We start from the raw sequence: 26,246 nt of genomic DNA on the forward strand, positions 1-26,246 counted from the left end.
TTTGTCTTTGGTTCTGTTTATATGCTGGATTACATTTATTGATTTGCATATGTTGAACCAGCCTTGCATCCCAGGGATGAAGCCCACTTGATCATGGTGGATAAGCTTTTTGATGTGCTGCTGGATTCGGTTTGCCAGTATTTTATTGAGGATTTTTGCGTCAATGTTCATCAAGGATATTGGTCTGAAATTCTCTTTTTTGGTTGTGTCTCTACCAGGCTTTGGTATTAGGATGATGCTGGCCTCATAAAATGAGTTAGGGAGGATTCCCTCTTTTTCTATTGATTGGAATAGTTGCAGAAGGAGTGGTACCAGCTCTTCCTTGTACCTCTGGTAGAATTCAGCTGTGAATCCATCAGGTCCTGGACTCTTTTTGGTTGGTAAGCTATTGATTATTGCCACAATTTCAGAGCCTGTTATTTGTCTATTCAGAGATTCAACTTCTTCCTGGTTTAGTCTTGGGAGGGTGTATGTGTCGAGGAATTTATCCATTTCCTCTAGATTTTCTAGTTTATTTGCATAGAGGTGTTTGTAGTATTCTCTGATGGTAGATTGTATTTCTGTGGGATCAGTGGTGATATCCCCTTTATCATTTTTTATTGCATCTGTTTGATTCTTCTCTCTTTTCTTCTTTATTAGTCTTGCTAGCGGTCTATCAATTTTGTTGATCTTTTCAAAAAACCAGCTCCTGGACTCATTAATTTTTGAAGGGTTTTTTGTGTCTCTATTTCCTTCAGTTCTGCTCTGATTTTAGTTATTTCTTGCCTTCTGCTAGCTTTTGAATGTGTTTGCTCTTGCTTTTCTAGTTCTTTTAATTGTGATGTTAGGGTGTCAATTTTAGATCTTTCCTGCTTTCTCTTGTGGGTATTTAGTGCTATAAATTTCCCTCTACACACTGCTTTGAATGTGTCCCAGAGATTCTGGTGTGTTGTGTCTTTGTTCTCACTGGTTTCAAAGAACATCTTTATTTCTGCCTTCATTTCGTTATGTACCCAGTAGTCATTCAGGAGCAGGTTGGTCAGTTTCCGTGTAGTTGAGCGGTTTTGTGTGAGTTTCTTAATCCTGAGTTCTAGTTTGATTGCACTGTGGTCTGAGAGACAGTTTGTTATAATTTCTGTTCTTTTACATTTGCTGAGGAGTGCTTTACTTCCAACTATGTGGTCAATTTTGGAACAGGTGTGGTGTGGTGCTGAAAGAAAATGTATATTCTGTTGATTTGGGGTGGAGAGTTCTGTAGATGTCTATTAGGTGTGCTTAGTGCAGAGCTGAGTTCAATTCCTGGGTATCCTTGTTAACTTTCTGTCTCATTGATCTGTCTAATGTTGACAGTGGGGTGTTAAAGTCTCCCATTATTATTGTGTGGTAGTCTAAGTCTCTTTGTAGGTCACTCAGGACTTGCTTTATGAATCTGGGTGCTCCTGTATTGGGTGCATATATATTTAGGATAGTTAGCTCTTCTTGTTGAATTGATCTCTTTACCATTATGTAATGGCCTTCTTTGTCTCTTTTGATCTTTGTTGGTTTAAAGTCTATTTTATCAGAGACTAGGATTGCAACCCCTGCCTTTTTTTGTTTTCCATTTGCTTGATAGATCTTCCTCCATCCCTTTATTTTGAGCCTATGTGTGTCTCTGCACATGAGATGGGTTTCCTGAATACAGGACACTGATGGGTCTTGACTCCTTATCCAGTTTGCCAGTCTGTGTCTTGTAATTGGAGCATTTAGCCCATTTACATTTAAAGTTAATATTGTTATGTGTGAATTTGATCCTTTCATTATGATGTTAGCTGGTTATTTTGCTTGTTAGTTGATGCAGTTTCTTCCTAGCCTTGATGGTCTTTACATTTTGGCATGTTTTTCAGTGGCTGGTACCGGTTGTTCCTTTCCATGTTTAGTGCTTCCTTCAGGAGCTCTTTTAGGGCAGACCTGGTGGTGACAAAATCTCTCAGCATTTGCTTGTCTGTAAAGGATTTTATTTCTCCTTCACTTATGAAGCTTAGTTTGGCTGGATATGAAATTCTGGGTTGAAAATTCTTTTCTTTAAGAATGTTGAATATTGGCCCCCACTGTCTTCTGGCTTGTAGAGTTTCTGCTGAGAGATCTGCTGTTAGTCTGATGGGCTTCCCTTTGTGGGTAACCCGACCTTTCTCTCTAGCTGCGCTTAACATTTTTTCCTTCATTTCAACTTTGGTGAATCTGACAATTATGTGTCTTGGAGTTGCTCTTCTAAAGGAGTATCTTTGTGGCGTTCTCTGTATTTCCTGAATCTGAATGTTGGCCTGCCTTGCTAGATTGAGGAAGTTTCTCCTGGATAATATTCTGCAGAGTGTTTTCCCAATTGGTTCCATTCTCCCCGTCACTTTCAGGTACACCAATCAGATGTAGATTTGGTCTTTTCACATAGTCCCATATTTCTTGGAGACTTTGTTCATTTCTTTTTATTCTTTTTTCTCTAAACGTCCCTTCTGGCTTCATTCATTTCATCTTCCATCACTGATACCCTTTCTTCCAGTTGATTGCATTGGCTCCTGAGGCTTCTGCATTCTTCACATAGTTCTCAAGCCTTGGCTTTCAGCTCCATCAGCTCCTTTAAGCACTTCTCTGCATTGGTTATTCTAGTTATGTATTTGTCTAATTTTTTTTCAAAGTTCTTAACTTCTTTGCCATTGGTTTGAATTTCCTCCTGTAGCTTGGAGTAGTTTGATCGTCTGAAGCCTTCTTCTCTCAACTCGTGAAAGTCATTCTTTGTCCAGCTGTGTTCTGTTGCTGGTGAGGAACTGCATTCCTTTGGAGGAGGAGAGGTGCTCTGCTTTTTAGAATTTCCGGTTTTTCTGCTCTGTTTATTCCCCATCTTTGTGGTTTTATCTACTTTTGGTCTTTGATGATGGCGACGTACAGATGGGTTTTTGGTGTGGATGTCCTTTCTGTTTGTTAGTTTTCCTTCTACCAGACAGGACCCTCAGCTGCAGGTCTGTTGGAGTTTGCTAGAGGTGCACTCCAGACCCTGTTTGGCTGGGTATCAGCAGCGGTGGCTGCAGAACAGCGGATGTTCGTGAACCGCAAATGCTGCTGCCTGATCAGTCCTCTGGAAGTTTTGTCTCAGAGGAGTACCCGGCCAAGTGAGGTGTCAGTCTGCCCCTACTGGGGGATGCCTCCCAGTTAGGTTGCTTGGGGGTCAGGGACCCACTTGAGGAAGCAGTCTGCCCGTTCTCAGGTCTCCAGCTGCGTGCTGGGAGAGCCATTACTCTCTTCCTAGCTGTCAGGGACGTTTAAGTCTGCAAAGGTTACTGCTATCTTGTTGTTTGTCTGTGCCCTGCCCCCAGAGGTGGAGTCTATAGAATTATGCAGGCCTCCTTGAGCTGTGGTGGGCTCCACCCAGTTCGAGCTTCCTGGCTGCTTTGTTTACCTAAGCAAGCCTGAGCAATGGTGGGCGCCCCTCCCCCAGCCTCGCTGCCACCTTGCAGTTTGATCTCAGACTGCTTTGCTAACAATCAGCGAGACTCCATGGGCGTTGGACCCTCTGAGCCAGGTGCAGGATATAATCTCCTGGTGTGCCGTTTTTTAAGCCCGTCGGAAAAGTGCAGTATTAGGATGGGAGTGACCCGATATTCCAGGTGCCATCTGTCACCCCTTTCTTTGACTAGGAAAGGGAACTCCCTGACCTCTTGCGCTTCCCGAGTGAGGCAATGCCTCGCCCTGCTTCGGCTTGTGCACATTGCACTGCACCCACTGTCCTGCACCCACTGTCTGGCACTCCCTAGTGAGATGAACCTGGTACCTCAGATGGAAATGCAGAAATCACCCGCCTTCTGTGTCACTCACGCTGGGAGCTGCAGACCGGAGCTGTTCCTATTCGGCCATCTTGGCTCCACCCCCAAAGCCTTTCTTTTATAATACTCCAACATTAGAAAAATTTATCCTCCCAGCCACAGGAAGCATTGGAAAACCTTAGACTACCCCATATGGGGGATGTGGCCATGCTTAAAGCTTATCGCATAAAGGAGTTGAGCAGAATGTGTACTTCATATTGGGTGCAGGATCCCAAGTGAAAAAGGAGAGGCAGGGGCTGAGTGATACATGTCTGGTTCCTTATTCCAAATTCACCAATCACATAAGTCACAACTCTTATCCCGAAGAGTAGACTGAATGAGGAGGATGGAGAGAGCTCAGGGATGTTTCTTCAACTTGATCTCCTGCTACATAGAAGAAAACATTAGAGAGGAACAGAAGGATTCCTCTTTTAAAATGCAGCACTGTCCCTCCAACTCCAATTTGTTGAGTAGTTCTTTCCTGCTCCTTTTATTACATTCTAGGGAGATATCACAGCTTTTCTGGTCATTCTTGAATAACAAAAGTCCAGTACAGCTGATGGGATGTTCTTATTTATCTTGGCATTTACCTATGTGACTTTGGATATTAGGAATCCAGGAAACAACTTGGAGTTGAAGGAACTATGAATATACTAAAGGATCTATATCCCATTTATGATGTGAAGGAACCCAACGCTAGCACAGACTAGCTCTCTGATATCACCTATATAATGTGAATAGGGGTTCAAGCCACCTATATAAGGCCAGGCATTTCTACAGAAGCTCCTAAGTGAAAAAAAAAAATACAAAATTATTAAGCAAGGGGAGGGTGAAGAGAAAAAGAGATAGAAATAGATGAGTACCCTAAGTACAATGAATCTATAAGTCACCCATAGCACAAATAAAGCTGGGAATAGTAGCCCAAATATCCAGTTAGAGGATACATTTGTTTTATTTAAAATGAAAATTTTAAAAAATTGGGAAAAGATTTAAATTAAGTGTATACTTAGGATCCACAAAGACATAAATGAATATTCTTAAACAGAATTGTAAAATATATATGAAAAATAGGGAGAATAAAATATAAATAGAATGAGATAAAAGGGACCCTATTAGAAATTTTAGAAATGAAAAAATATTATTATCAACCTAACAATTCAGTAGACAAACTCTAAACTGGACACAAACAAAGAGGGAATGCATGCAATCAACTATGTGGCCAAGGAATCTATTTAGAATGCAGCACATAAAAATATAAAAATGATGAAAGATAATAAAAATGGAAGATAGTTCAACAGATTCCACTATGAGTCTAATCGGATTTACAAAATAAGGAAAGAGAGAGAATAGCAGAGAAACAACATTCAAGGAGGTTTTGAAGATGATTTTCAGAACTGAAGAAAGGCGTGGGTCCTTACTCAAAAGTTAACTGTAAATAGCAAAATAATTAAAACTAAATTTGTGAATATATACAAGTTAATGAAACTGCTGATGACTACTGGCAAATATTAAGGATAGAGGGAAGTCATTTAAAACTGACATACCATAGAAGTCAATGATCTACAAAAGAACAGTAATTTAACAGCTGGATTTCTCATCAGCATGAAGAGATACCTGAAGTACATGGTATAATATATTCAGCCCAACTACCATCCAAATGCAAAGATAAAGACATTTTTAACAATAGAAAGAATAAGATGTATAACCATAAAAAGACTCTTGTAGAAAGACACTCTAAAGGATGTCTTACAACAAGAAAAAAGGTGAAAGTAAAGATGTGGAATGCAAGAAACAATTGCAAGCCACGAATGATGATATTTTAGTAAATTTAGTTCATGACTGAATAGAAAATAGCATTTTGTAATTAAATGAAAAATAAAACTAAAATGGTAGACAACAATAGCAACAATGGGGGATTGAGTGCATGCTCTTCAATATGTTTAGTGATTACTTAAAGGAAGCCAAGATTAGTATGTTTGTGTGTATGTGTGTGTCTGTGTGTGCGTGTGTGTGTGTCTGTGTGTGCATGTGTGTGTGTTTATGGAAGAGGAAAGGTGTACCAAATAATGTTAGACACTACTGAAAACAGTTTTAGGTAAAGATATATGCAAAAATAAAGTCTATTCATAAAATAGAAATGTAATCCACATATTTCATGATAATTGAGGTAAGAGAAAAGCTTATAGAAAACTTTAAGAATAAAAAAATCAGTAAAGGGGGCAGATGAAATATAAAGAAAGGATAGTAAAAAGAAAACATTTTGAAAAAGTGGGTGAAATGTATAACAGATACAAAATTATAGCTAGATAAGAGGGATGATTTCTGGTTCTCTGCAGCACTGTAGACTGAGTACAGTTAACAATAATTTATTGTATACTTTTAAAAAATTAGAGGATTTTGAATGTTTACAACACAAAGAAATGATAAATGTTTGAGGCAATGGATATGCTAGTTACCCTAATTTGATCATTATACGTTGTATACACTTACCAAATATTGCTCTGTATCCCTTAAATATGTACAATTATGTGTCAACTAGAAACAATGAAACAAAAAAAGAGAGGCAAATAAGAGTATCAGATTGGGGTTGCAAAATTCAGTTATATTCTGCATAAAAGACAGACCCAAAACACAGTTTAACTTTGGGAAATGGAGATATTAGAAGAGGTATATAAAACTGTCATTACTTACACTTGATATGATTACCCACATTAAAAAACTGAAAAAAACCTACAGAATTAATTAATCTACAGAATTGATAAGACAGTTTGGCAAGTTTGTTGGATATAAAAATCCATAAAGTATATTTATATTCTCCACAATATATAAAAAGATGCTATGATTAGTAGGATAAAGTATTTTAATATATTTTAAGATTACAAAAGTTTCTAAATTATATGTAAGGGCAAAGGCCAAGGAGAGTCAAGACACTGCTAAGGAAAGAGGTCATGTTGGAATGCCTTGCCTTACCAGATGTCAATAATTATTATGAAACTATACTAATTAAGACAGTGTGGTATTTGTGGTATCTGCACAGGGATAGATAACCTGACTATAGGAACCAGATAGAGTGCCCAGAAAAAAGTCATGCATATGTTGTAGCAAACGGTATTATTCCTCCCTCAAATTCCTTCTTTTGCTATAAGATTATATATTTCCACTCGTGGCCACATAACTTGCTGTGCTTCCCTGGGAGAGGAGTGAACTCCTCCCTACTCCCCCCCATACCCTGCCATTGATGTTGGGCTTCACCTACCTTGCTTTGGCCAATAAAATGCTAGCAGAGGTGACATCACACCTGACAGAAACTTTAATCATGGTGAGTATATAACTATGACAGAAATCTCATTGCGAGGTTTGACAATTCTTTTCCTTCTGCCAAAAAAAATGTCATATGCCAAATAAGGAGTGCTCTTTCAGTTTTAATCCTGAAATAAAGAAAAAAGAACTGTAGATGGAACCCAGTGCTGACATGCTGTCAGTATGTAATGTGAGCAAGAAATAAGCTGCATAAGCCACCATGATTTGGGGATTGTTTGTTATTGCAGCATAATTTAGTGAGAACTTAATGTGTGACAGAATTAGCATTCCAGTTCAATGGGGGAAAGGATGAACTTTGCAATAGAAAAATATGACATTATACTCCCTTATCCCTTTGTATATAAAAATAGATACTAGGTGTATGAAAGACTGAAGGCTAATATTACAAAAACTTTTAGGTGACAATCTAAGGGAAAAGAAGTAGATATAATAGAGAAAAAGTAGATGGACTACGTCGAGATTAAAAGTTTCTGTTCAGCAAACAAGACAAAAACTGGAAGTTATGTGCAACACATATCACTCAGAAGGGACTAATATACAGGTCACAAGGAAAAGCAATCCACTTGAAAAATGAGCAAAAGTCTCCAATAGTCATTGCACGGAAGAGGAAACCCAAGTGGCCAATAAACATACAAAATGATGTTCAGCCTCATTAAATTAAAATCACAATGAGATACCATTTCACATTCTTCATTTGGCAAAAATATAAAAGTTTGAAAGCTGTTTCATTCCTGGCTGTTTTCTCTGCAGGGGTTGGCCTGTTTTGGTAAGGTCCTGCACACTAAGAATGATTTTTAAATTTTTAAAGGGTTGTAGAAAAAGAGAGAATATGTGACTCAGATCATATGTGGTCTAAAAAGCCTAAATTATTTATTGTTAGGCCCTTTGAAGGAAAAGTTTGCCAACCCCTGAGAGAAACTCGTGTGTGTGTGTGTGTGTGTGTGTATATAGAGAGAGATTTATAAAAATATTCCTACAAGCACTATTTGTTAATGCCCCCAATCTGGAAACAATACAAATGTTTATCTATAGTAGAGCAGACAAATTGTTGCATATTCATGCAAGTGGCTATATTCAGCAATGAAAATGAATGAACTGAGTTGCACACCAACATGAATGAATCTCCTAGTACTAATGTTGAGTGAGTCACAGAAGAAAGTTACACAAGAATATACACAATATAAGTTCACTTATCTAACATTAAAAATATAAAGGATTAAATAATATTTTAGGATTCAAATATAACTAAACAAGTTAAAACACAAAACTGAGGACTGAGGCTACTTACATGAGGAGAGAGGAGGGATGGGAAAGGCTTCTTTTGGTAGAATTTAAAGCACAAAGCATTAACTGAAATAAGTGATATCACATAATAACAGGAAAAAGCCACCAATAAGGTATAACTGGCATAAGCTTTTATGCACTGAAAAAAATAGCTTCAAACATATACATAGTATTAACAAATTTAAAGTAGAAATTGGTAAAAATTGTATCACAGTGAAAGATTTTCACACATATCTATCTGAAACCAGTAAATCGAGCAGGCAAAAAATTAGTAAGTATTTAGAAATCTAAAAAAAAGGCAATTAGCAAGCTTAATCTAACATATATATATATATATATATATATACATTTCTTCAGAGAAATGCATAATATGGTATAATTTGTGAGCTTGATTTTCAAGCTTGCATATAAAATTTACAAAAATATATTATGTTTCAGATCCTGCAAAAAATCTAAACAAATTTTTAAAGAGCCAGTATCATGCAGGCAGCTTTCTCTGAATGAATTTCAGTTAAAAGATAGAATATATATGTGTATATATGATTAAGAACCACGTGCTTGGAGATTAAAAATATGAATTACTAAATAACTTTAGGAATAAGAAATCAGAGAGGAAATCATACATATTTAATAGTAGATAACAATAAAAATAAAAATTCCAGCATGATATGCATAGGAAAGTACCATTTATGTAAATTAAAAATATAAAACATTAGCACATATTTTAGAGATGAATACATATATAGCCAATATATGAAAACAAATCAGAATTGTATTTATCATTCTTAGTATTCAAATGGGGGAATGGAAAATAATGGGATTTGAGAGATACACCCAAGAGGCTGCAATTCTGTGTTTTCTAAAGATACAAAATATATGAAAGAGTTAAAATTTATTTAAGCTGGGTAGTGATTAAACATTCTATTATTATCTCTACCCTTCTGTATGTTTGAAATATTTCATGATAAAAAGAAACACAAAAATAAGAGAAGGAAGATGCGCTGTGCATAAAATAGTACATATTTTGTTTGTTTCTAGTGGGAATAAGAGATAATAAATGTAATTTTTAGAACTTTTTCTCTCTGGGAACAAGAGATTGCCTTTGAAAACAAAAGGGACTTTAAACTGACACATGCTGTAAGGAGATAGCAAATGTGATACATTTTATGTTTTCTTGAAGTGTTTGTTGCTTTTTACCTGGTGGATGTTTTATAATCCCTCTCTGATGAACTAGGTTAGGTAGTCTACCTGGATATAGCTGAATATAGCAAATATAATGGAGATACCTATTTGGCTGAGTTTGTGGATAGCTTTGGGTTAAGCCTGGTTACACTAAAATCCTGGCCAGAGTGAGTCCTACTGGAAAGCGGGCAGTAAGCTGTGGACACCGAGGGAAAGCTCTATGTGGGTTCACTTTCTCTTGCGTCCTCTTATTATTGGTAGTCAAATGACAAGGGTATGGTTTTAGGGGGATGGTGCCAAGGAACAGGGCACTTGACTTGCTTCTACCTCATTCCTGAGCCAAAGGTCAAAAGGAGTTTGTTTAGCTTCTACTGGTTCAGCCCAGCTCAGTGGATAGGTGGATCATTATGTGGTACTGGATAAGGTCTTAGTTAATAAAAAGTGTGGATTTTCTTGGTTTCTTGGTACTTTGTAGCTTGTGAATATACTGTGGCAATAGACAGCTAGTCGAGAATTCAGGGATGTGGGATATGATCAGACATCTGTTTCATCTCAAAGCATGATGAAGGGAATCCACTATCCCTTTCTTATTGAATTTTCTCTCCTGTCTTGGCTAGGGATCTACTTACCTTTTCAGAATGTCCTGCACTCTCACAGTTTCATTTCATTCTTTCCCTCTGATTCTTCATCTTCTAATCCCTCACTAAATATTTATGTCCTCTAGGGTTTTTCAGCCCTCTCCTCTCCTCTCCTCTCACCTCTCCTCTCCCCCCCCCCCCCCCCCCCTCCCCCCCCCCCCCCCTCCCCCCCCTCCCCCCCCCCCCCCCCCCTCCCCCCTCCCCTCTCCCCTCCCCTCCTCCTCTCTCTGTACTTTTTCTGTGGGTGTTTTCACGTCCCTTCCGCTTTGATGCCTAAATGCTCTATCTTTAGGCATAGCTTCAGACCTGCATACCCAGCACGGTGTTGCACAAATTGTCCCAAACTCAATTCATTATTGCTGCAAACCTGACTTCATACTTTTTAAATTTACATTCATTTTGCCGATGAAAGACGCAGCTATCTATTAAGTAAATCAGGTTAGTAACCAAGGAGTTATAGTTGCTTGATTCCTTTCCTCACTCAATATGAAGTCATTCTGTGGGTTTTGTTTTTATTTCTTCAGATTCTTTCGTGTTGCTTATTTTCCATCTCTACTCCTTCTTCCCTAGTTCATATTCCTAGCCTTTCCTACCAGCTTTCTAATTGGTCTCTACATCTCCACTGTTTTCTATAACAAATCCATTCCTTACATTTATGCCAAAGTAATCATTCTGAAACATGTCTTAGCACATAATTCATTTGATTAAACATTTTTAGGGCCTCTTTATTGTCTACAGTATAAACTCTTTCTTCCTTTGCCTGGCATTGAAGACTGTGATCACTTGACCCTGGCCCACCCTTGATTCCTGGCATTTAATTTGCCCCTGTTTCCTTACCATGCAAACTCTGTTTCAGCTCTACTACACTAATTGCTGTTCTCTGAATCTGTAGTATACTTAGATATCCCTCGGCATTTGCTCATGCTATTTCATCTGCCTGAAATTCCCTTGTGATTCCACCCATTATACAATTTTGCCTTATGAAAACCTACTCATCCTTCAAGATTCTGCTCCAGTGTTACTTTTTCTATGTCACGGACCTGTTCTTGATCAACATGCTTGTAATTAATTGTTTACGGCATTTTTGGGTTTTGGAATTGGATTTGCTTTCTTTGGATGCACTGCCATGCTTAGCCCAACCTCCATAAAACCTGGTTTTATTTGAGTAAGGTACTAATGCATCTTATTTCTAATTGCATCTTTTAGTTAGGAAAAATGTCTTTCTGGTTTTTTGAAATGCACTTTTAGCACTCAAGAAAGTGTACACAAGATATTATATATCATTATTCTCATTTAATGAAGAAGAGAATTTGTGCTAAGTAAATATGTGTAAGCAGACTCTGTAGCCTACTCTCAAAGTAGCTAAATAGCTCTAATTTTGTTAATTAGGAGCACTATCTGAATTCCAAACCAATTTTTAAAGCTGATCACTAAAATGTAGAAGTACATTAAGTATCCAAAAATTGAATTTAAAATATAGCACAATAAAGACAAAATGTTAATCTTAGGCCCCATGTAAACAAAATAAACCTTTCTTTTGCCTTTAATCAATATTAGCTGAACAGAACTTCAAACTATAGTGACTAAAGTAATGTCACCATGCCCTGGTAAGGCAGAAAAGAAGAAAAAAAAAAAAAAAGAAAAAGGAGCAACCAAAGAGAGTGCTTCAAAAATGGGAAACATAGATGAAAAATCTGAGAGAAGATTCAGAGACTCTTGTTCTACCTAATTCTCTGGATTCAATAACTTTGAGAAGTCTGGTCCATATCTTGGTTACCCTGGAACTTCATTAAGCACCTCTAGGTGCTTGATGAAATTTCATCTTTTCTTTTCCTCATAGTTTATATGTTCTGTCTGAAGCCTCTGGAATTTAAGAGATTAAGATAGTCTAGTAAATAGCTTTCAAATTTTGGAGTTATTGCCAATAGTTAGAGCATCTATACATTTCTGTTCCAACACAAAATCAGGTGTCTCCTTGGATTTTGTGTAGAACATCATAGCAATAACAATGAAGTAATTTCCTAATATATAATTTATTTTTAGAGATGGTGCTGTTTAATGAAATCTAAGCAGATGGAAAAGAAAGTTACCCTCTGTTACAAAGTTTCAATAGGCTGACTTTATCCTACCTTGTTTGGAATATGCGTTTCTATTAAAATGTTAAACCCTCCGGATTTCATTAATTTGTACTAAAGAGATTTCCCATAATTTCCAGTTTGTACTTTGTTTGGCAGGACTTGGATTTTGTTAGGTAATATTCAGGCAATAATGTTTCAATATGCCATATTCTCGCAAGAAAATAGTCTAATTTTCACACATGCATAGAGTCTTAATCAAAATTTGTGAGAACAGGTCAAATCAATTTCTGGTGATATAAAGGGTGTTGTTTTAATATGATTTTCATGAGGTAATGTTAAATGGGAAAAATAAAGCAAAAAGAATGTTTTAAAAAATTTTATAGTCAGGTCATTCAGAAATGGAGAAATCTGCAAATTTTCTGAAAGTAGAGTACTTAATATTCTTTTACTTTAGTAATTGCCAAAAATACTGGAGATAACGCATTCTCCGTTTATCCCAACATGAATATTCTGCTCCAGCTATTATCCCCTAAACATATATTAGTCGTTTTCATCTCTGAACATTTTTCTCATTGTGTTATTAATTCACCTTGCCTTCCATGTCTAGTAGCCTGAATTTTCCCATACTCAAAGCTTTCTTATCCTCATTGGTCCACATCAACTTATTCATAAAACTTTTGTCACAACCTGGCCTGTTTCTCAAATACTAGATACCGTTTTTACCTGGTTATGGGACACCTAATTATGACATAGCTTCAAGAAAGGACTGGCACTGCTCAAATAATGAGACTACTTTCATTATAATGAGATGAAGCGATGGAGTCTATGAATTGATCTACTCTCCTCATTGCTTTCTGAAACAAATTCACCTTCCCTGACCTTCACTAAACTTAGTCATAGTTTTGGATCTCAGTATTGGCGCACTAGCATAGAAATCTGGGTCTACTAAAAGTTCCCATCTCTAGCTCACTACAGTAATTTAGCAAGTCACAACTCCTCACCTGTCTGTTTCTCATTGTCTCTGCCAAAAAATGGTGTAGTTGAGGCCACTACCCCTCTTTTTTAAAAAAAAAAAAAAATTTCTTAAATTTTTGTGGGTACATAATAGATGTATATATTTATAGGGTACATGAGATGTTCTGATACTGGCATGCAATGTGAAATAAGCATATCGTGAAGAATGGGTTATGCATTCCCTCAAGCATTTAACCCTTTGAGTCACAAAGAATTCAATTACACTCTTTACCTATGCTACCAGTTGAGTCTCCCAACCAGTCTATTTGCTTCCAAAGTTTCCCTCATCCAATCGGCCCTTCATACTTTAGTCACAGTTATCGCTCTAAAATACACTTGATCATACCACAATTCTGCCCCTCTTAAAAGCCCTCTGTGGCTTCCTGTGGTCCTTAGAATAAAGCCTAGAGCTCTTTTTTTAAGAACATGTAAGTTTATGAACTATTGGTTATTCTAGATCATCTTATGTACAGCCAGCTTTCTGGTTGGTTTCTATCATAACACTTTAAAAAGCCAAACTTCTGTCATGGCACTAATCTGGTTAATCACTTGTAATTTTTTTTAATCTGACTGAATTCTTCAGAATGCAACTTTCACTAGGGTGGGGTTCTCTCTGCCCTGTTCTCTGTTGTATTCCCAATGCCTAAATCAGTATCTTTAAGCTCCCATCGAATGAATATGTGAATTTATGTATATATGAATGTATACCTACTCTTCCAGCCTCCTCTTTAACCACTTCCCCCAAATACTTCCTTTGCTCCAGTCGTAGGGAGAAAACTTACACTTCTCTGAAGAGTCATGATGTTTCCAATTCTCTGCTTAAATAAATGCCATTCCTTTACTTTGATTGTCTTTTCTCCCTCTCCTCTATTTTTTCACATAGTGACTCCTAATTGTCATTCATAACAGCTTCTCCTGAACCCTAGTTTTATATACTCTCTCACAACACTCTATGCTTATTTCGATTACATTGTATTTTTCTTTTTTCACATTTAATTGTTTATTTTCTTGTCTTTTTGCCTTACTAGACTGAACAACTCGAGAGCAGGGACCATGTCTTACATGTTTTTGTCTCCTTGTTGCTTTGGAGAGACACGATAAGCTCCCAAGAAGTATGTGTTGTAGGAAGAGATAGTCTTTCATGGACTTATATGGTACTTCATCCCATACTACCTCCTCGGTATTGATCAGCTAAATTATTGAATTCAGTACTTCTTTTACAGCATTTTCCTGAATTGTGATCTCACCTCATATTATTAATGTGCTCCCCAATCCAATCTCCATCTGGTATATTTCCAGGTGGATAGTCTCCAAGTGGCCAGTAGGAGGAAGTTTTTCTCTTTTTCTGTTCCTAGTCCCTAAAAAAGAAGTTACAAATAAAATTTTTCACAGAATCTAGGCAAGTAGCATAAATGAGTACAGCAGGCAATAAAATAGGGAGTGGAGAGGATTGTGGTGAACTAGAGAGTATAGAGTTAATTGATTTAGATGAGGCAGTTGCTGCTTAGTTACACTTGATTTTTGTCATGCAGAAACGTAGGAGTCAGGGTGTCTAATTATTCCACCTTTTAAAAAGCAAAAATGCAAATCTGGATATTTAGTAGAATGTCCTGATCTTTTAGCCTTTGTGTAGGCTAAACAAAGCACACCTGTGTGTTAAATGCAACCCAAGGGTCTGTCTGTTTGCAACTTCTGTAATTTAACCCCTTTGAAGCTCTGTAAGTCCACAATGGCCAAAACAATTCACATCATATCTATAATTGAGCCCTTGTGTGCTAGACTTATTTGGTCAGCATTCTGGGACCCCCACAGTCTACAATGATGTCATCCATTTCTGAAATCCTGTGACAGTGATATGTGTGGGAGATGTAGTTGGGTGTAATATAATATTAAAGGACCATGGACTTTGAAGACAGACGGACATATATTTGAAGCCCTTCTCTGCAGGTTATTTAGTTATGTGATTTTTTTGAGAATTACTTTAAGTCTCTGAAGCTCAGTTTACTGATTCATAAAATGAAAACGATTAGACCATTATCATGGTTGTAGTAAAGGTTTTTTTGTGACAATGGGTATCAAATGCCTGGCACAAATTGTGCTGCCTTGTTTGGTTGTTCACCAATCCTGGTGGGCTCAAAACTATTTCACCCCTCAGATACTTACAATGTTATGATTGTTCTGTACTCTGTGCATTTTGTATTTTCAAAAGGTAGAAAATCTCACAGAAAACAGTGAACACGTACTTCTTTTTCTGTTCCCAAAGATCATTTTAAAATTTCATCAAATCAAGATTTTTTTTTTTAATTTAAAGGAAATCCAATGAGAAATCTTAATATATCAAAGGATAAATGGGGAGCTACTCTGGTTTAAGCAGAGGTAGAGATGGCAGGCAAGCCATGCACAGTCAATCTTACTTCATAAGATATTGCCACAGGCTGTTTGCTGTGGCTCATGCCTCTAATTCCAGCACTTTGTGAGGCCAAGGTGGGTGGATCACTTGAGGCCAGGAGATCGAGACTAGCCTGGCCAACATTGCAAAACCCAGTCTCTACTAAAATAAATAAATAAGTATTGCCAAAGGCTCCCAAGGTCACTGAGTGGAATGTTAGCTTTCTATAGATCAAGGTTTGACAAACCATGGGCTAGGGGATAATACTTTACACTCAGGGCCTCAATAGAAGTCTATAATTTGACTCATCTGTTGACAAAGTGAAGTTTCTCCAGAAATAGAGTATTGCATCTCCAGTAGCAGCTCTAAACTTCTGCCGTATGTGTACCCATATTTCTTCAGTGCAGTCATGCTGATGAAGGCTAAAGACATTTTGCTTCACAAAGCTATGTCTTTGAATAGCTGTGCACTGATGACTCACTGATGATATTTTAGTATTGTTTTGGTTAATTGTTAAATTTTAAAAGGAATATGCCCATGCCAAAATTGTATTCTGTACAGAAGTCAAATTAGTTTTGAAGCAAGAGTTTGGTCATAACTGAAGTATTGAAAAATTATATCTTCCCATTTGAAAGCTGTAACACCCATGAAGTGAAATAACTGCTGTAACACAATGATTGCTTCAGTGGGCTGAGTCTCTGAAAACATTTAAAGAATATTTTAATGCACCATGTCAAGACTAGGGAAGCTTCATTCACATGGTGACAGCTCCTCCTTGTCTGCTGTGTATAAATTAATTGCTAAGTAAGAGAAAGTACTTAAGGCAAGTTCACTAAGACTGGCCAGAAAGGGCAAAGATTTTTTGTGTAAGAGCTCAAAAGCACAAGCAACCAAAACAAAAATAGACAAATGTTATTACATCAAGCTTAGAAGCTCTACACAGCAAAGGAAACAATCAACAAAGTGAAAAGACAACCTGCAGAATGGGAGAAAATATTTGCAAGCTGTCCGTCTGACAAGGGATTAATAACCAGAATACATAAGGAGCTGAAACAACTCAATAGCAATAAAATAAATAATACAGTTAAAAATGGGCAAAAGATTTGAATAGACATTTCTCAAAATAAGATATTCAAATGGCCAACAGGTATATGAAAAAATGCTCAACATCACTAATCATTAGATTAATTCAAATTGAAACCACAATGAGATATCATCTCACACCAGTTAAAATGGCTACTGTAAAAAAAAAAAAAAAAAAAAAAAAAAACAGGAAATAATGGATGCTGGCAAAGATGTGGAGAAAGGAGAACTCTCAGAAATTTAAATTAGTACAGCCACAATAGAAAACTATATGGAGGTTCCTCAAAAAAACAAAACTAGAACTACCATATGATCCAGCAATTCCACTATTGGATATATGTCCAAAAGAAAGAAAAATCAACCTATCAAAGAGATACCTGCACTCCCATGTTTATTGTAGCACTACTCACAATACCCAAAGTATGGAATCAACCTAAATGTCCATCAACGAATAAATGAATAAGGACAATGTGGTATATATACACAATGAAATATTATTCAGCTATAAAAGGAATGAAATTATGTCATTTGCAGCAGCATGGATGGAACTGGAGGTCATTATGTTGGGTGAAGTAAGGCAAGCACAGAACGATAATTTTTGCATGTTCTCACTAATATGTGGGAGCTAACATAGTGGATCTCATGAAGATAAAGTATAGCTTGTTGTTATTAGAGGACAGGAAGGATAGCAGGGAGGAGGGATTGGGGGGTTGATTAATGGGTACAAATAACAGTGTGATAGAAAAAATAACACATAGTATTTGATGGAACAATAGTGTGATTACTGTTTATAATAATCTGTATTATAAAATACCTAAAAGAGAATAATTTGAATGTTTCTAGCATGAAGAAAAGACAAATATTTAAGATGGTGGATATCCTAAGTACACTGATTTGATCTTTACAAATTATATGAATGTATTAAATTATCACATGTACCCCCCAAATACATGGTACATAATAGATGTGTATATCTATTATGTATCATTAAAAAATAAAAATAATTGGCCAGCAAAAAGGAAGGCCTTCTAATAAAGAGAGGAGGGGCCGGGCGCGGTGGCTCAAGCCAGGCCGGTGGGGGGATCATGAGGTCAGAGTGAGACTATCTGGTAACAGGTGAAACCCCGTCTCTATAAAATCCAAAAATTAGCCAGGGTGGTGGAACTCGGGAGGCGGAGCTTGCAGTGAGCCGAGATCGCGCCAGTGCACTCCAGCCTGGGGGACAGAGAAAGACTCTGTCTGAAAAAAAAAATAAAAATAAAAAATAAAAAAAATAATAAGGGAGGAGGTAGCTGCCAGTGACTTTTCAGATCCTGGAAAGACTTCCGTTCCCCCCAAACACAACCCCGAACCATTTGTTGAAGCCTAGAGTCCCTTTAACAAGGGAAAAAGCTTCTCAATTTTTAGAGAGGATATTTCTCATCTCCCGTAGAAGGAATTATAGAAATAGAAACTCAACTGCATCTCAAGAGGCAGTGTAATGTTGTTGCCAAGTACATGGTTTCTGGAGACAGACACTATGGGTTTGAGACCCTGCTCTTCAGCTTAACTAGTTGTGTGGCCCTAGGCAGGTCACTTTGCCCATCTGCCTCAGTTTTCTCTTCTGTAAAATGGTGATGATAGTGTTACAGTTGGACCTTCATACCCGTGGGTCCCAGCTCTGTGGATTGAACTAACAGTGGATTAAAAATATAGTCACGTACCACATAGTCAATCAATGATGGACCATACATATGGCAGTGATCCCATAAAATTATAATACCATATTTTATTATACTTTTTCTATGTTTAGATACATAAATACTTACCATTGTGTTACAATTGCCTACAGTATTCAGTATAGTAACATGCTGTACAGGTTTGTAGCGTAGAAGTGATAGGCTATACCACATAGCTGGGTGTGTAGTAGGCTATACCATCTAGGTTTGTGTAAGTACACTCTAGGATGTTTACAAAATGATGAAATCACCTAATGTTGCATTTCTTATAACGTATCCCCTTTGTTAAGCAACACATGAGTGTACTAAAAAAAAACAGGTCAATACTAAAAAATAATACAGATAAAATACAGTATAACAACTATTTACATAGCATTTACATTGTATTATATGTAATCTAGAGATGCTTTAAAGTATACAAGAGGCTGTGCATAGGTTATATGCAAATACTATGCCATTTTATATCAGTGACTTGAGCTTGCGCAGATTTTGATATACACCAGGGATCCTAGAACCAATCCCCAGGGAGACCATGGGATGACTGCACTTATCTCAAATGCTCGATGAGGATTCATGTGTGATTGCTTAGATAAATATTATCTAATTTGCCCATATTTTTGAATACTTACTTTTGAATACTTGCCAAAAACTGCGTTGAGAATTTTGTGTGCATTTCCATGTTTAATTCTCACTACAGTTCTGCATGGTGGCTACTATTAGTATCTCCTTTTGACAGATGAAGGAATTGAGGCACATAAATGGTTATGAACTGTCTCTAGTAAGTGGGGAAGGCAGAATACAAAATCCCATCTGTCTACTCCATGGCCCATGTCAGTGGCCACTATATTATACTGTCCCTCATCATATTTCATCTGGAAATGGCTTAGCAGTTGACACTTATGGAAGGAGATGCTACTTTTTCCAAAGCCCTGCATTATATGTTTGTTTATTCACTTTTCATTATTAAAATTTCAAAATTCTGGGTAAGCTTTATGAGAGTATTTCAGAATAACAAGGGTATAATCCTGCTTCAAGTAACTCCTGCCTATCTATGGTGATGAGGCTCGGGTGCACATAAAAATTAGGGAATAAACAAAAAAGGCTTACAATATGAGATAACCAGTAATTTCCCCTTTTTATTTTACTAAGCAGCAAGACATTAAAAAAAATTACCTAGACATAGTTGCAACTTATATGTCTTTTCTCCCGATCCCTTCTTCCTCAAGCCTAAGGTCACAATATAGAGAAAATAAATTGTCAGTTACTTGTCCACAGTAACGTTTGAGTCAAGAAACACTGGTAAGAATTGGACTACAAGGCTACAGTAACCCAAACAGCATGGTACTGTATAAAAACAAACACATAGAACAATGAAACAGAATAGAGAGCCCAGATAAAAGCCACACATCTACAAAAACAAGCAATAGGGAAATGACTCCCTATTCAGTAAATGATGGGATAACTGGCTAGCTATATGCAGAAGACTGAAACTGGACCGCTTTCTTACACCGTGTACAAAAATCAACTAGAGATGGATTAAAGACTTAAATGTAAAACCTAAAACTATAAAAACTCTGAAAGATAGCCTAGGAAATACCATTTTGGACGTAGGAACTGGCAAAGATTTCATGCCAAAATTCCAAAAGCAATTGCAACAAAGGCAAAAATGGACAAACTCGACCTAATTAAACTTAAGAGCTTCTGCACACTATTTTAACAGAGTAAACGGACAACCTACGGAATTGAAGAAAATATTTGCAAACCACATCTGCCAAAGGTCTAATATCTAGAATCTACCAGGAACTTAAACATATAAGCAAAAAACAATCCCATCAAAAAGTGGACAAAAGAACAGAAACTTTTCAAAAGAAGACATACATGCAGCCAACGAGCATATGAAAAAATGCTCAGTATCACTGATCATTAGAGAAATGCAAATCAAAACCACAATGAGATACCATCTCACACCAGTCAGAATGGCTACTATTAAGAAGTCAAAAAATAACAGATGCTGGTAAGGTTGTGGAGAAAAGGGAACACTTACACATTGCTGCTGGGAGTGTGAATTGGTTCAACCAGTGTGGAAAGCAGTGTGGCAATTCCTCAAATAACTAAAAACGGAATTACCATTCAACCCAGAAATCCCACTACCTGGATTTATATTCCCAAAGAAATATAAATCATTCTACCTTAAAGACACATGAACATATATATTAATTGCAGCACTAGTCACAATAGCAAAGGTGATATGGAATCAACGTAATCTCCATCAATACTAGATTGGATAAAGAAAATGTGGCTGCATGGGATACTATGTAGCCAAAAAAAGAATGAGATCATGTTCTTTGCAGGGACATGGATGAAGCTGGAGGCCGTTATCCTTAGTAAACTAATGCAGAAACAGAAAAGCAAAAACTGCATGTTCTCACTTATAAGTGGGACTTAAATAATGAGAACACATGAACAGAGAGAGGGAGAACAGACACTGGGGCCTACCCATCTGTACACCAAATCCCCGAGTCATGAGTTTACCTATATAACAAACCTGCACATATACTCCTAAACCTAAAATAAAAGTTAAAATATTTTTAAATAAAAATAATAAATAAAAAGATATCTAATAAACACACAGACAAAATATCTCTTAGTATAACTGTTTTCAGATATACAAGCAAAAATTATATGCCCAAGGTAAACACATTGGTCCATGGGAAAACTAGACACAGAAAATGAAATGGATTCTGTTGGAACTGCTTAGTTTTAAAAAAGTTTTCCTTTTCTGTGAAAAAGAAGCCATACTCAAGAGATGTGCAGTCTTGGCTATAATCAAATAAAAGATATTGAAGTGCTATTTTTCACCTATTGAGTTGGCAAAATAAAAAATGGTCACATCCATTATATGTATCAAGAGTGATAAAATGCCATTCCTTTTGAGCTGGGTACAACCACTCTAAGAAAACAATGGAAAATATAAAGAGCAAACACTGTGAAACATAAAAATAAATAAATAAATACATAAATAAATAAATTTACATTGGTGAACTTTGAGTAAGAAGATTGCCCTCCATAATGTGGGTGGGCTTTGTCCAATCAGTTGAAGGCCTGAACGGAACAAAAAGCCTGGACTTCCCAAGCAAAAGGGACTTCTGCAGCATATTGCCTTAAGACATCATCTGAAGCATCAAGTACCCTGGATCTCCAGCCTGCTGGTTCACACTGTGCAGATTTTGACTGTCCAGCTTCCATAATCACATGAGCCAATTCCTTATAAGAAAGCTCTTCATGTATATATACACATCCTCTTGATTCTGTTTCTCTGTAAAACCCTGACTAATACAATGGCTAATATAAATGTTAAAGCCACCAGACTACATTTTTCCTAAGCAATCTTCCTATGTTTGCTACTCTATGAATGTAATTAATTTTATTATAAATTCTGAATTTACATAAAGGGATACAATTTATGTTTACTATAGGTTAGCTTAAGGCAGATTTCTTGAGAAAAGAGGATTGTGAAGGAAATAGTGCATAGAAATTGGAGGAAAGGAGGAAGAAACGTTCTCCAGGAAAGAAAAAGCATGGAATTACGCATGGGAAAAAATATGTGAAATGCATATATTTGTATGATGTGTAATTGTAGAATTGGTCTGACTGAAGTCAAGAACCTTGTTAAATTTTGTATGTCTGTTATCTATCTATCCTGTTGGCCCTCTCTATTCATATGTTCTGCATGTGTGGATTTAACCAATCACGGATCAGAAATATTCTTTTTCAATTGCATTTGTACCGAACATGTATAGGCTTTTTTTTGGCCATTATTCCCTAAACGGTACACTATAACAACTGCTTATATAGGACTTCCATTGCATTAGGTATTATAAGTAATCTAGAGATTACTTAAACTATACAGAAGGATGTACAAATACTACATCATTTATATCAGGGGCTCGAGCATTTGCAGATTTTTGGCATCCATGAGAGGTCCTGAAGCTAATCCCACACAGATACAGAGGAACTACGGTATATATATGCACGTGTATATTTAAATAGAACAGGTTCTTAGAAGAATTGTAGGGTCAAAATTATGCAATTTAAAAATTTGTAGATGTTGCCAAGTTGCCATCTCAATAAGCTATACAAATACATAGTCATCAATTGTATATGAAAGAACCCATACTATTTTATTAAATAACCGTATAATATTATACACCTTTTTCAGTGGTGCCAAACATGGGGTAAAATCTTATTTTTATTTTAATGTATATTTATTGTATTATTCGTGAGGTTTAACATCTTATGCTTATTGATCCTTTGTTATAATTCTTTGAATTTCCTGTTCATATTTTTTTGCCAAATTTTATCTTATTGATTTGTAGTAATTTTGTTTTGAATGATGATCCTTTGCTTATTATTTATGCAATAGGTATATTCTCCAAACTTATTTTTTCTTTACTTTTATTGTGTAAAATATTTTAATTTTATGCGGAAAAAAATCTGCCAGCCTTCACTTGTGAATCTTTGTTTTTGTGCCCTTTCCTCTTCTAAGATTTTTTTTTCTAAAAATGCACAGTTTTGTAATTATATGTTTAACTCTTTCATCCGTCTGGAGTTTTTTGCATATGGGATAAAATCAAGGCCTACATTATCTTTTTCTAAGTGGATTTCTAATTGTACCATATTTATGTGTTGAATACTCTGCTCTTGTGCCAGTAAGACGATATATTAAATACTATGTAGCTTTAAAGGGTTTTGAAGTTTAGTATGACAACTTTCGTCTCATTATTCTTGGTTTAACAAATGTTATTGACTATTTGGAAGGATTTTTCTCTTCCATATGAATTTATAGTTATCTTACCATGCTAGTATTTTAAGATTAAATTCATAGGTTAATTGTTTTCCAAGTTTGTTTGCCATATAGTCAGTGCAAAAGAGTGGTACTAGATACATGTAACTAAATGCAGTTCCAACAGTTACCTGCAACAGCCAGATAGATTAACATTTTTTCTTTCGATTGACCAAATATTTGAATAAACTAATAGGCTAAGTCTTATGCATAGTAGTAGATGAGCCACATCAAGTAATATCAGGCATGCTGTCTGCAACCTAATACCTATACTGTCCAGTATGGTAGCTACTAGTCATGTGTGGCTATTAAGCACCTGAAATATAAAATGTTTTCTATTAGATACAACTTTATTATTTTGGTAGGAACACATTTTATTTTACCATTGATTCACATACAAGAAAGATACTATTCTTGCATTAGAGTTTTTATGTCATATTCATGTGTCATTTTTAGTATTACACATAATTACATCATCAGTCTAGTTAGTATCAAGACATTGATTCAGTTTAAATGATTTATTCTAAGCACTGACATAAGATAGTAATATGTTTATTTTCACATTTTTTGCAGACAGTATGATTTATAGTCATACTATATAAATTGTAATTGGTTATTAAAATACTTATTTTAAAAATACAATATAGTTAAATTATTTTTCTAGTTAAAAAAAAGCATGAGAAAAATTGAAATTTAAAATGAAGCATACTGTAGATACAGAATTGAATGGAGATGTGGAAGCTAAAAGCACAACCAGAGCAATAAAAAAAAAAAAAGAGTGGAAGAAAGTATGTTAAAAATTTCTCAATGAATGGTAATTGCAGTTTGCTGTGACAGAGCAAAATTAAAAAGGAGAAAAAAACTATTTGCAGTTTAAAACATAACAAAACAGAAAATACTCAGTGACATTTTTTGTCAAAAACATAATGAATTTGATGTTTCCTCTCAATGGTCAAGTGCAATCAATAAACTGTGTAGCCTGAAATAAGATGTCCAAAAATATATATAAATAATTTTTATTAGGTTGGTGCAAAAGTAATTGTGGTTTTTTGCAGATGAAAGTAATGGCCAAAACTGCAATTACTTTTGCACCAACATAATAATAGGGCCTGAGCTTGTGATTTTAGCCAGCTATAAAACTACTTGAATTTTTGCAAAGAAATAAAACCATATTTAGGTAGAGAAGTGATAAGGTAAATTATTATTTCAACATTATGTATTTTGTTAGAAATTCATCAGGAAATGAATTTAAAAAGATATATATATTTTAAAAGTTAAGATATTTAATTGAGATATGAAACCAATTCCCGTAGACCACAAGACACTTCTAACTATATTATAGCTCACAATTTCAAAAATGAACTGAACGATGTCAGGAAGATGGTGGAATTGGTACACACTGATTCGACAACAAAACATGAGAAAATTCCCTTTGTGGGAAATTCAGAAACCAGTTGACAGGCTACTATATCCTGGGCAAGAGTGAAACCAGCCACATCAAAGCCAGTAGGGAAATTTGATACATTCACTATACCTACCCCCATCACATTGCCGTATAATCAGGAGGAAACCTTTCAACTCCCATCTCCTCCCTAAGTAGGAACAGAGTTGGACTACATGTTCAATACCCCAAGTTCTCTGAGGACTTTCTAGAAAACTGACTTCAGTCTTGCCTGTTTTGTAACAGTGATGGAACCTGATATACTTTAGCTGCCTGGGAACCAGTGAAATCAGAGATGGTGATTTGGGCTATTAGTCATTATGGCCCTTCCTCCCAGTTCAGCACAAAGAAAGTGGACAAAAACTCCAAGATCCTAGCTTCTCTTAAGGAAGGGAAGGAGTTGAACTGTCCATCCGGTGCCCCAACTTCTCTGGTGGTTGCACAAAGAACTGGCTTCTGTTCCCCTTGTCTTGGAGCACTGACAGAACCTGGTATATAAATGATTCCTGGAGGCCACTAAGAACAAATAAAGTGTTTCAATTTTTAGCTTCCACAAATAAGTGAGAGCATGTGAGGTTTGTCTTTCTGTGCCTGGCTTATTTCACTTAACATAATGACCTACAGTTCCATCCATGTTGTTGCAAATGACAGGGTATCATTCTTTTTTATGGCTGAATGGTACTCCATCGTGTATATGTACCTCATTTTGTTCATTCATCCACTGATGGGCACTTAGATTGCTTCCAAATATTGCCTATTGTGAATAGTGCTGCAATAAACATGAGAGTGCAGATAGCTCTTCAATATTTTGATTTCCTTTCTTTGGGGTATATACCTAAAAGTGGGATTGCTGGATCATATGGTAAAACTCTATTTTTAGTATTTTTTAGGAACCGGAAAAGTGACTCACCACATGCAAAGAAACCTCCATAAAACTATCAGTGGATTTTTCAAGAAAAACCATGCAAGACAGAAGTGAACAGGATCACATGTAGATTCAACGTGGTGAAAGAAAAAAACATTCAACCAGGATTATACTTAGCAAAAGTGTCCTTCAAAAATGAAGAACAGATAAAGACTTTCCTAGACTAACAAAAGTTGAGAGTTCATCACTACCAGACCTGCTTTATAAGAAATAATAAAAGGAGTTCTTCAAGTTGAAATGGAATGATGCTAAAGAGTAACATAAAAGTACTTTGTCTTACACACGCACACGTATGTTTATTGTGGCAGTGTTCACAAAAGCAAAGACTTGGAAACAACCCAAATGCCCACCAATGATAGACTGCATAAAGAAAATGTGGCACATATACACCATGGAATACTATGCAGCCACCAAAAAGGATGAGTTCATGTCCTTTGCAGGGACATGGATGAAGCTGGAAGCCATCATTCTCAGCAAACTAACACAAGAAGAGAAAACCAAACACCGCATGTTCTCACTCA

This window comes from Hylobates moloch, unplaced genomic scaffold, assembly GCF_009828535.3.
Source record: "Hylobates moloch isolate HMO894 unplaced genomic scaffold, HMol_V3 SCAFFOLD_7, whole genome shotgun sequence".
In the NCBI taxonomy this organism is placed as follows: Eukaryota; Metazoa; Chordata; class Mammalia; order Primates; family Hylobatidae; genus Hylobates; species Hylobates moloch.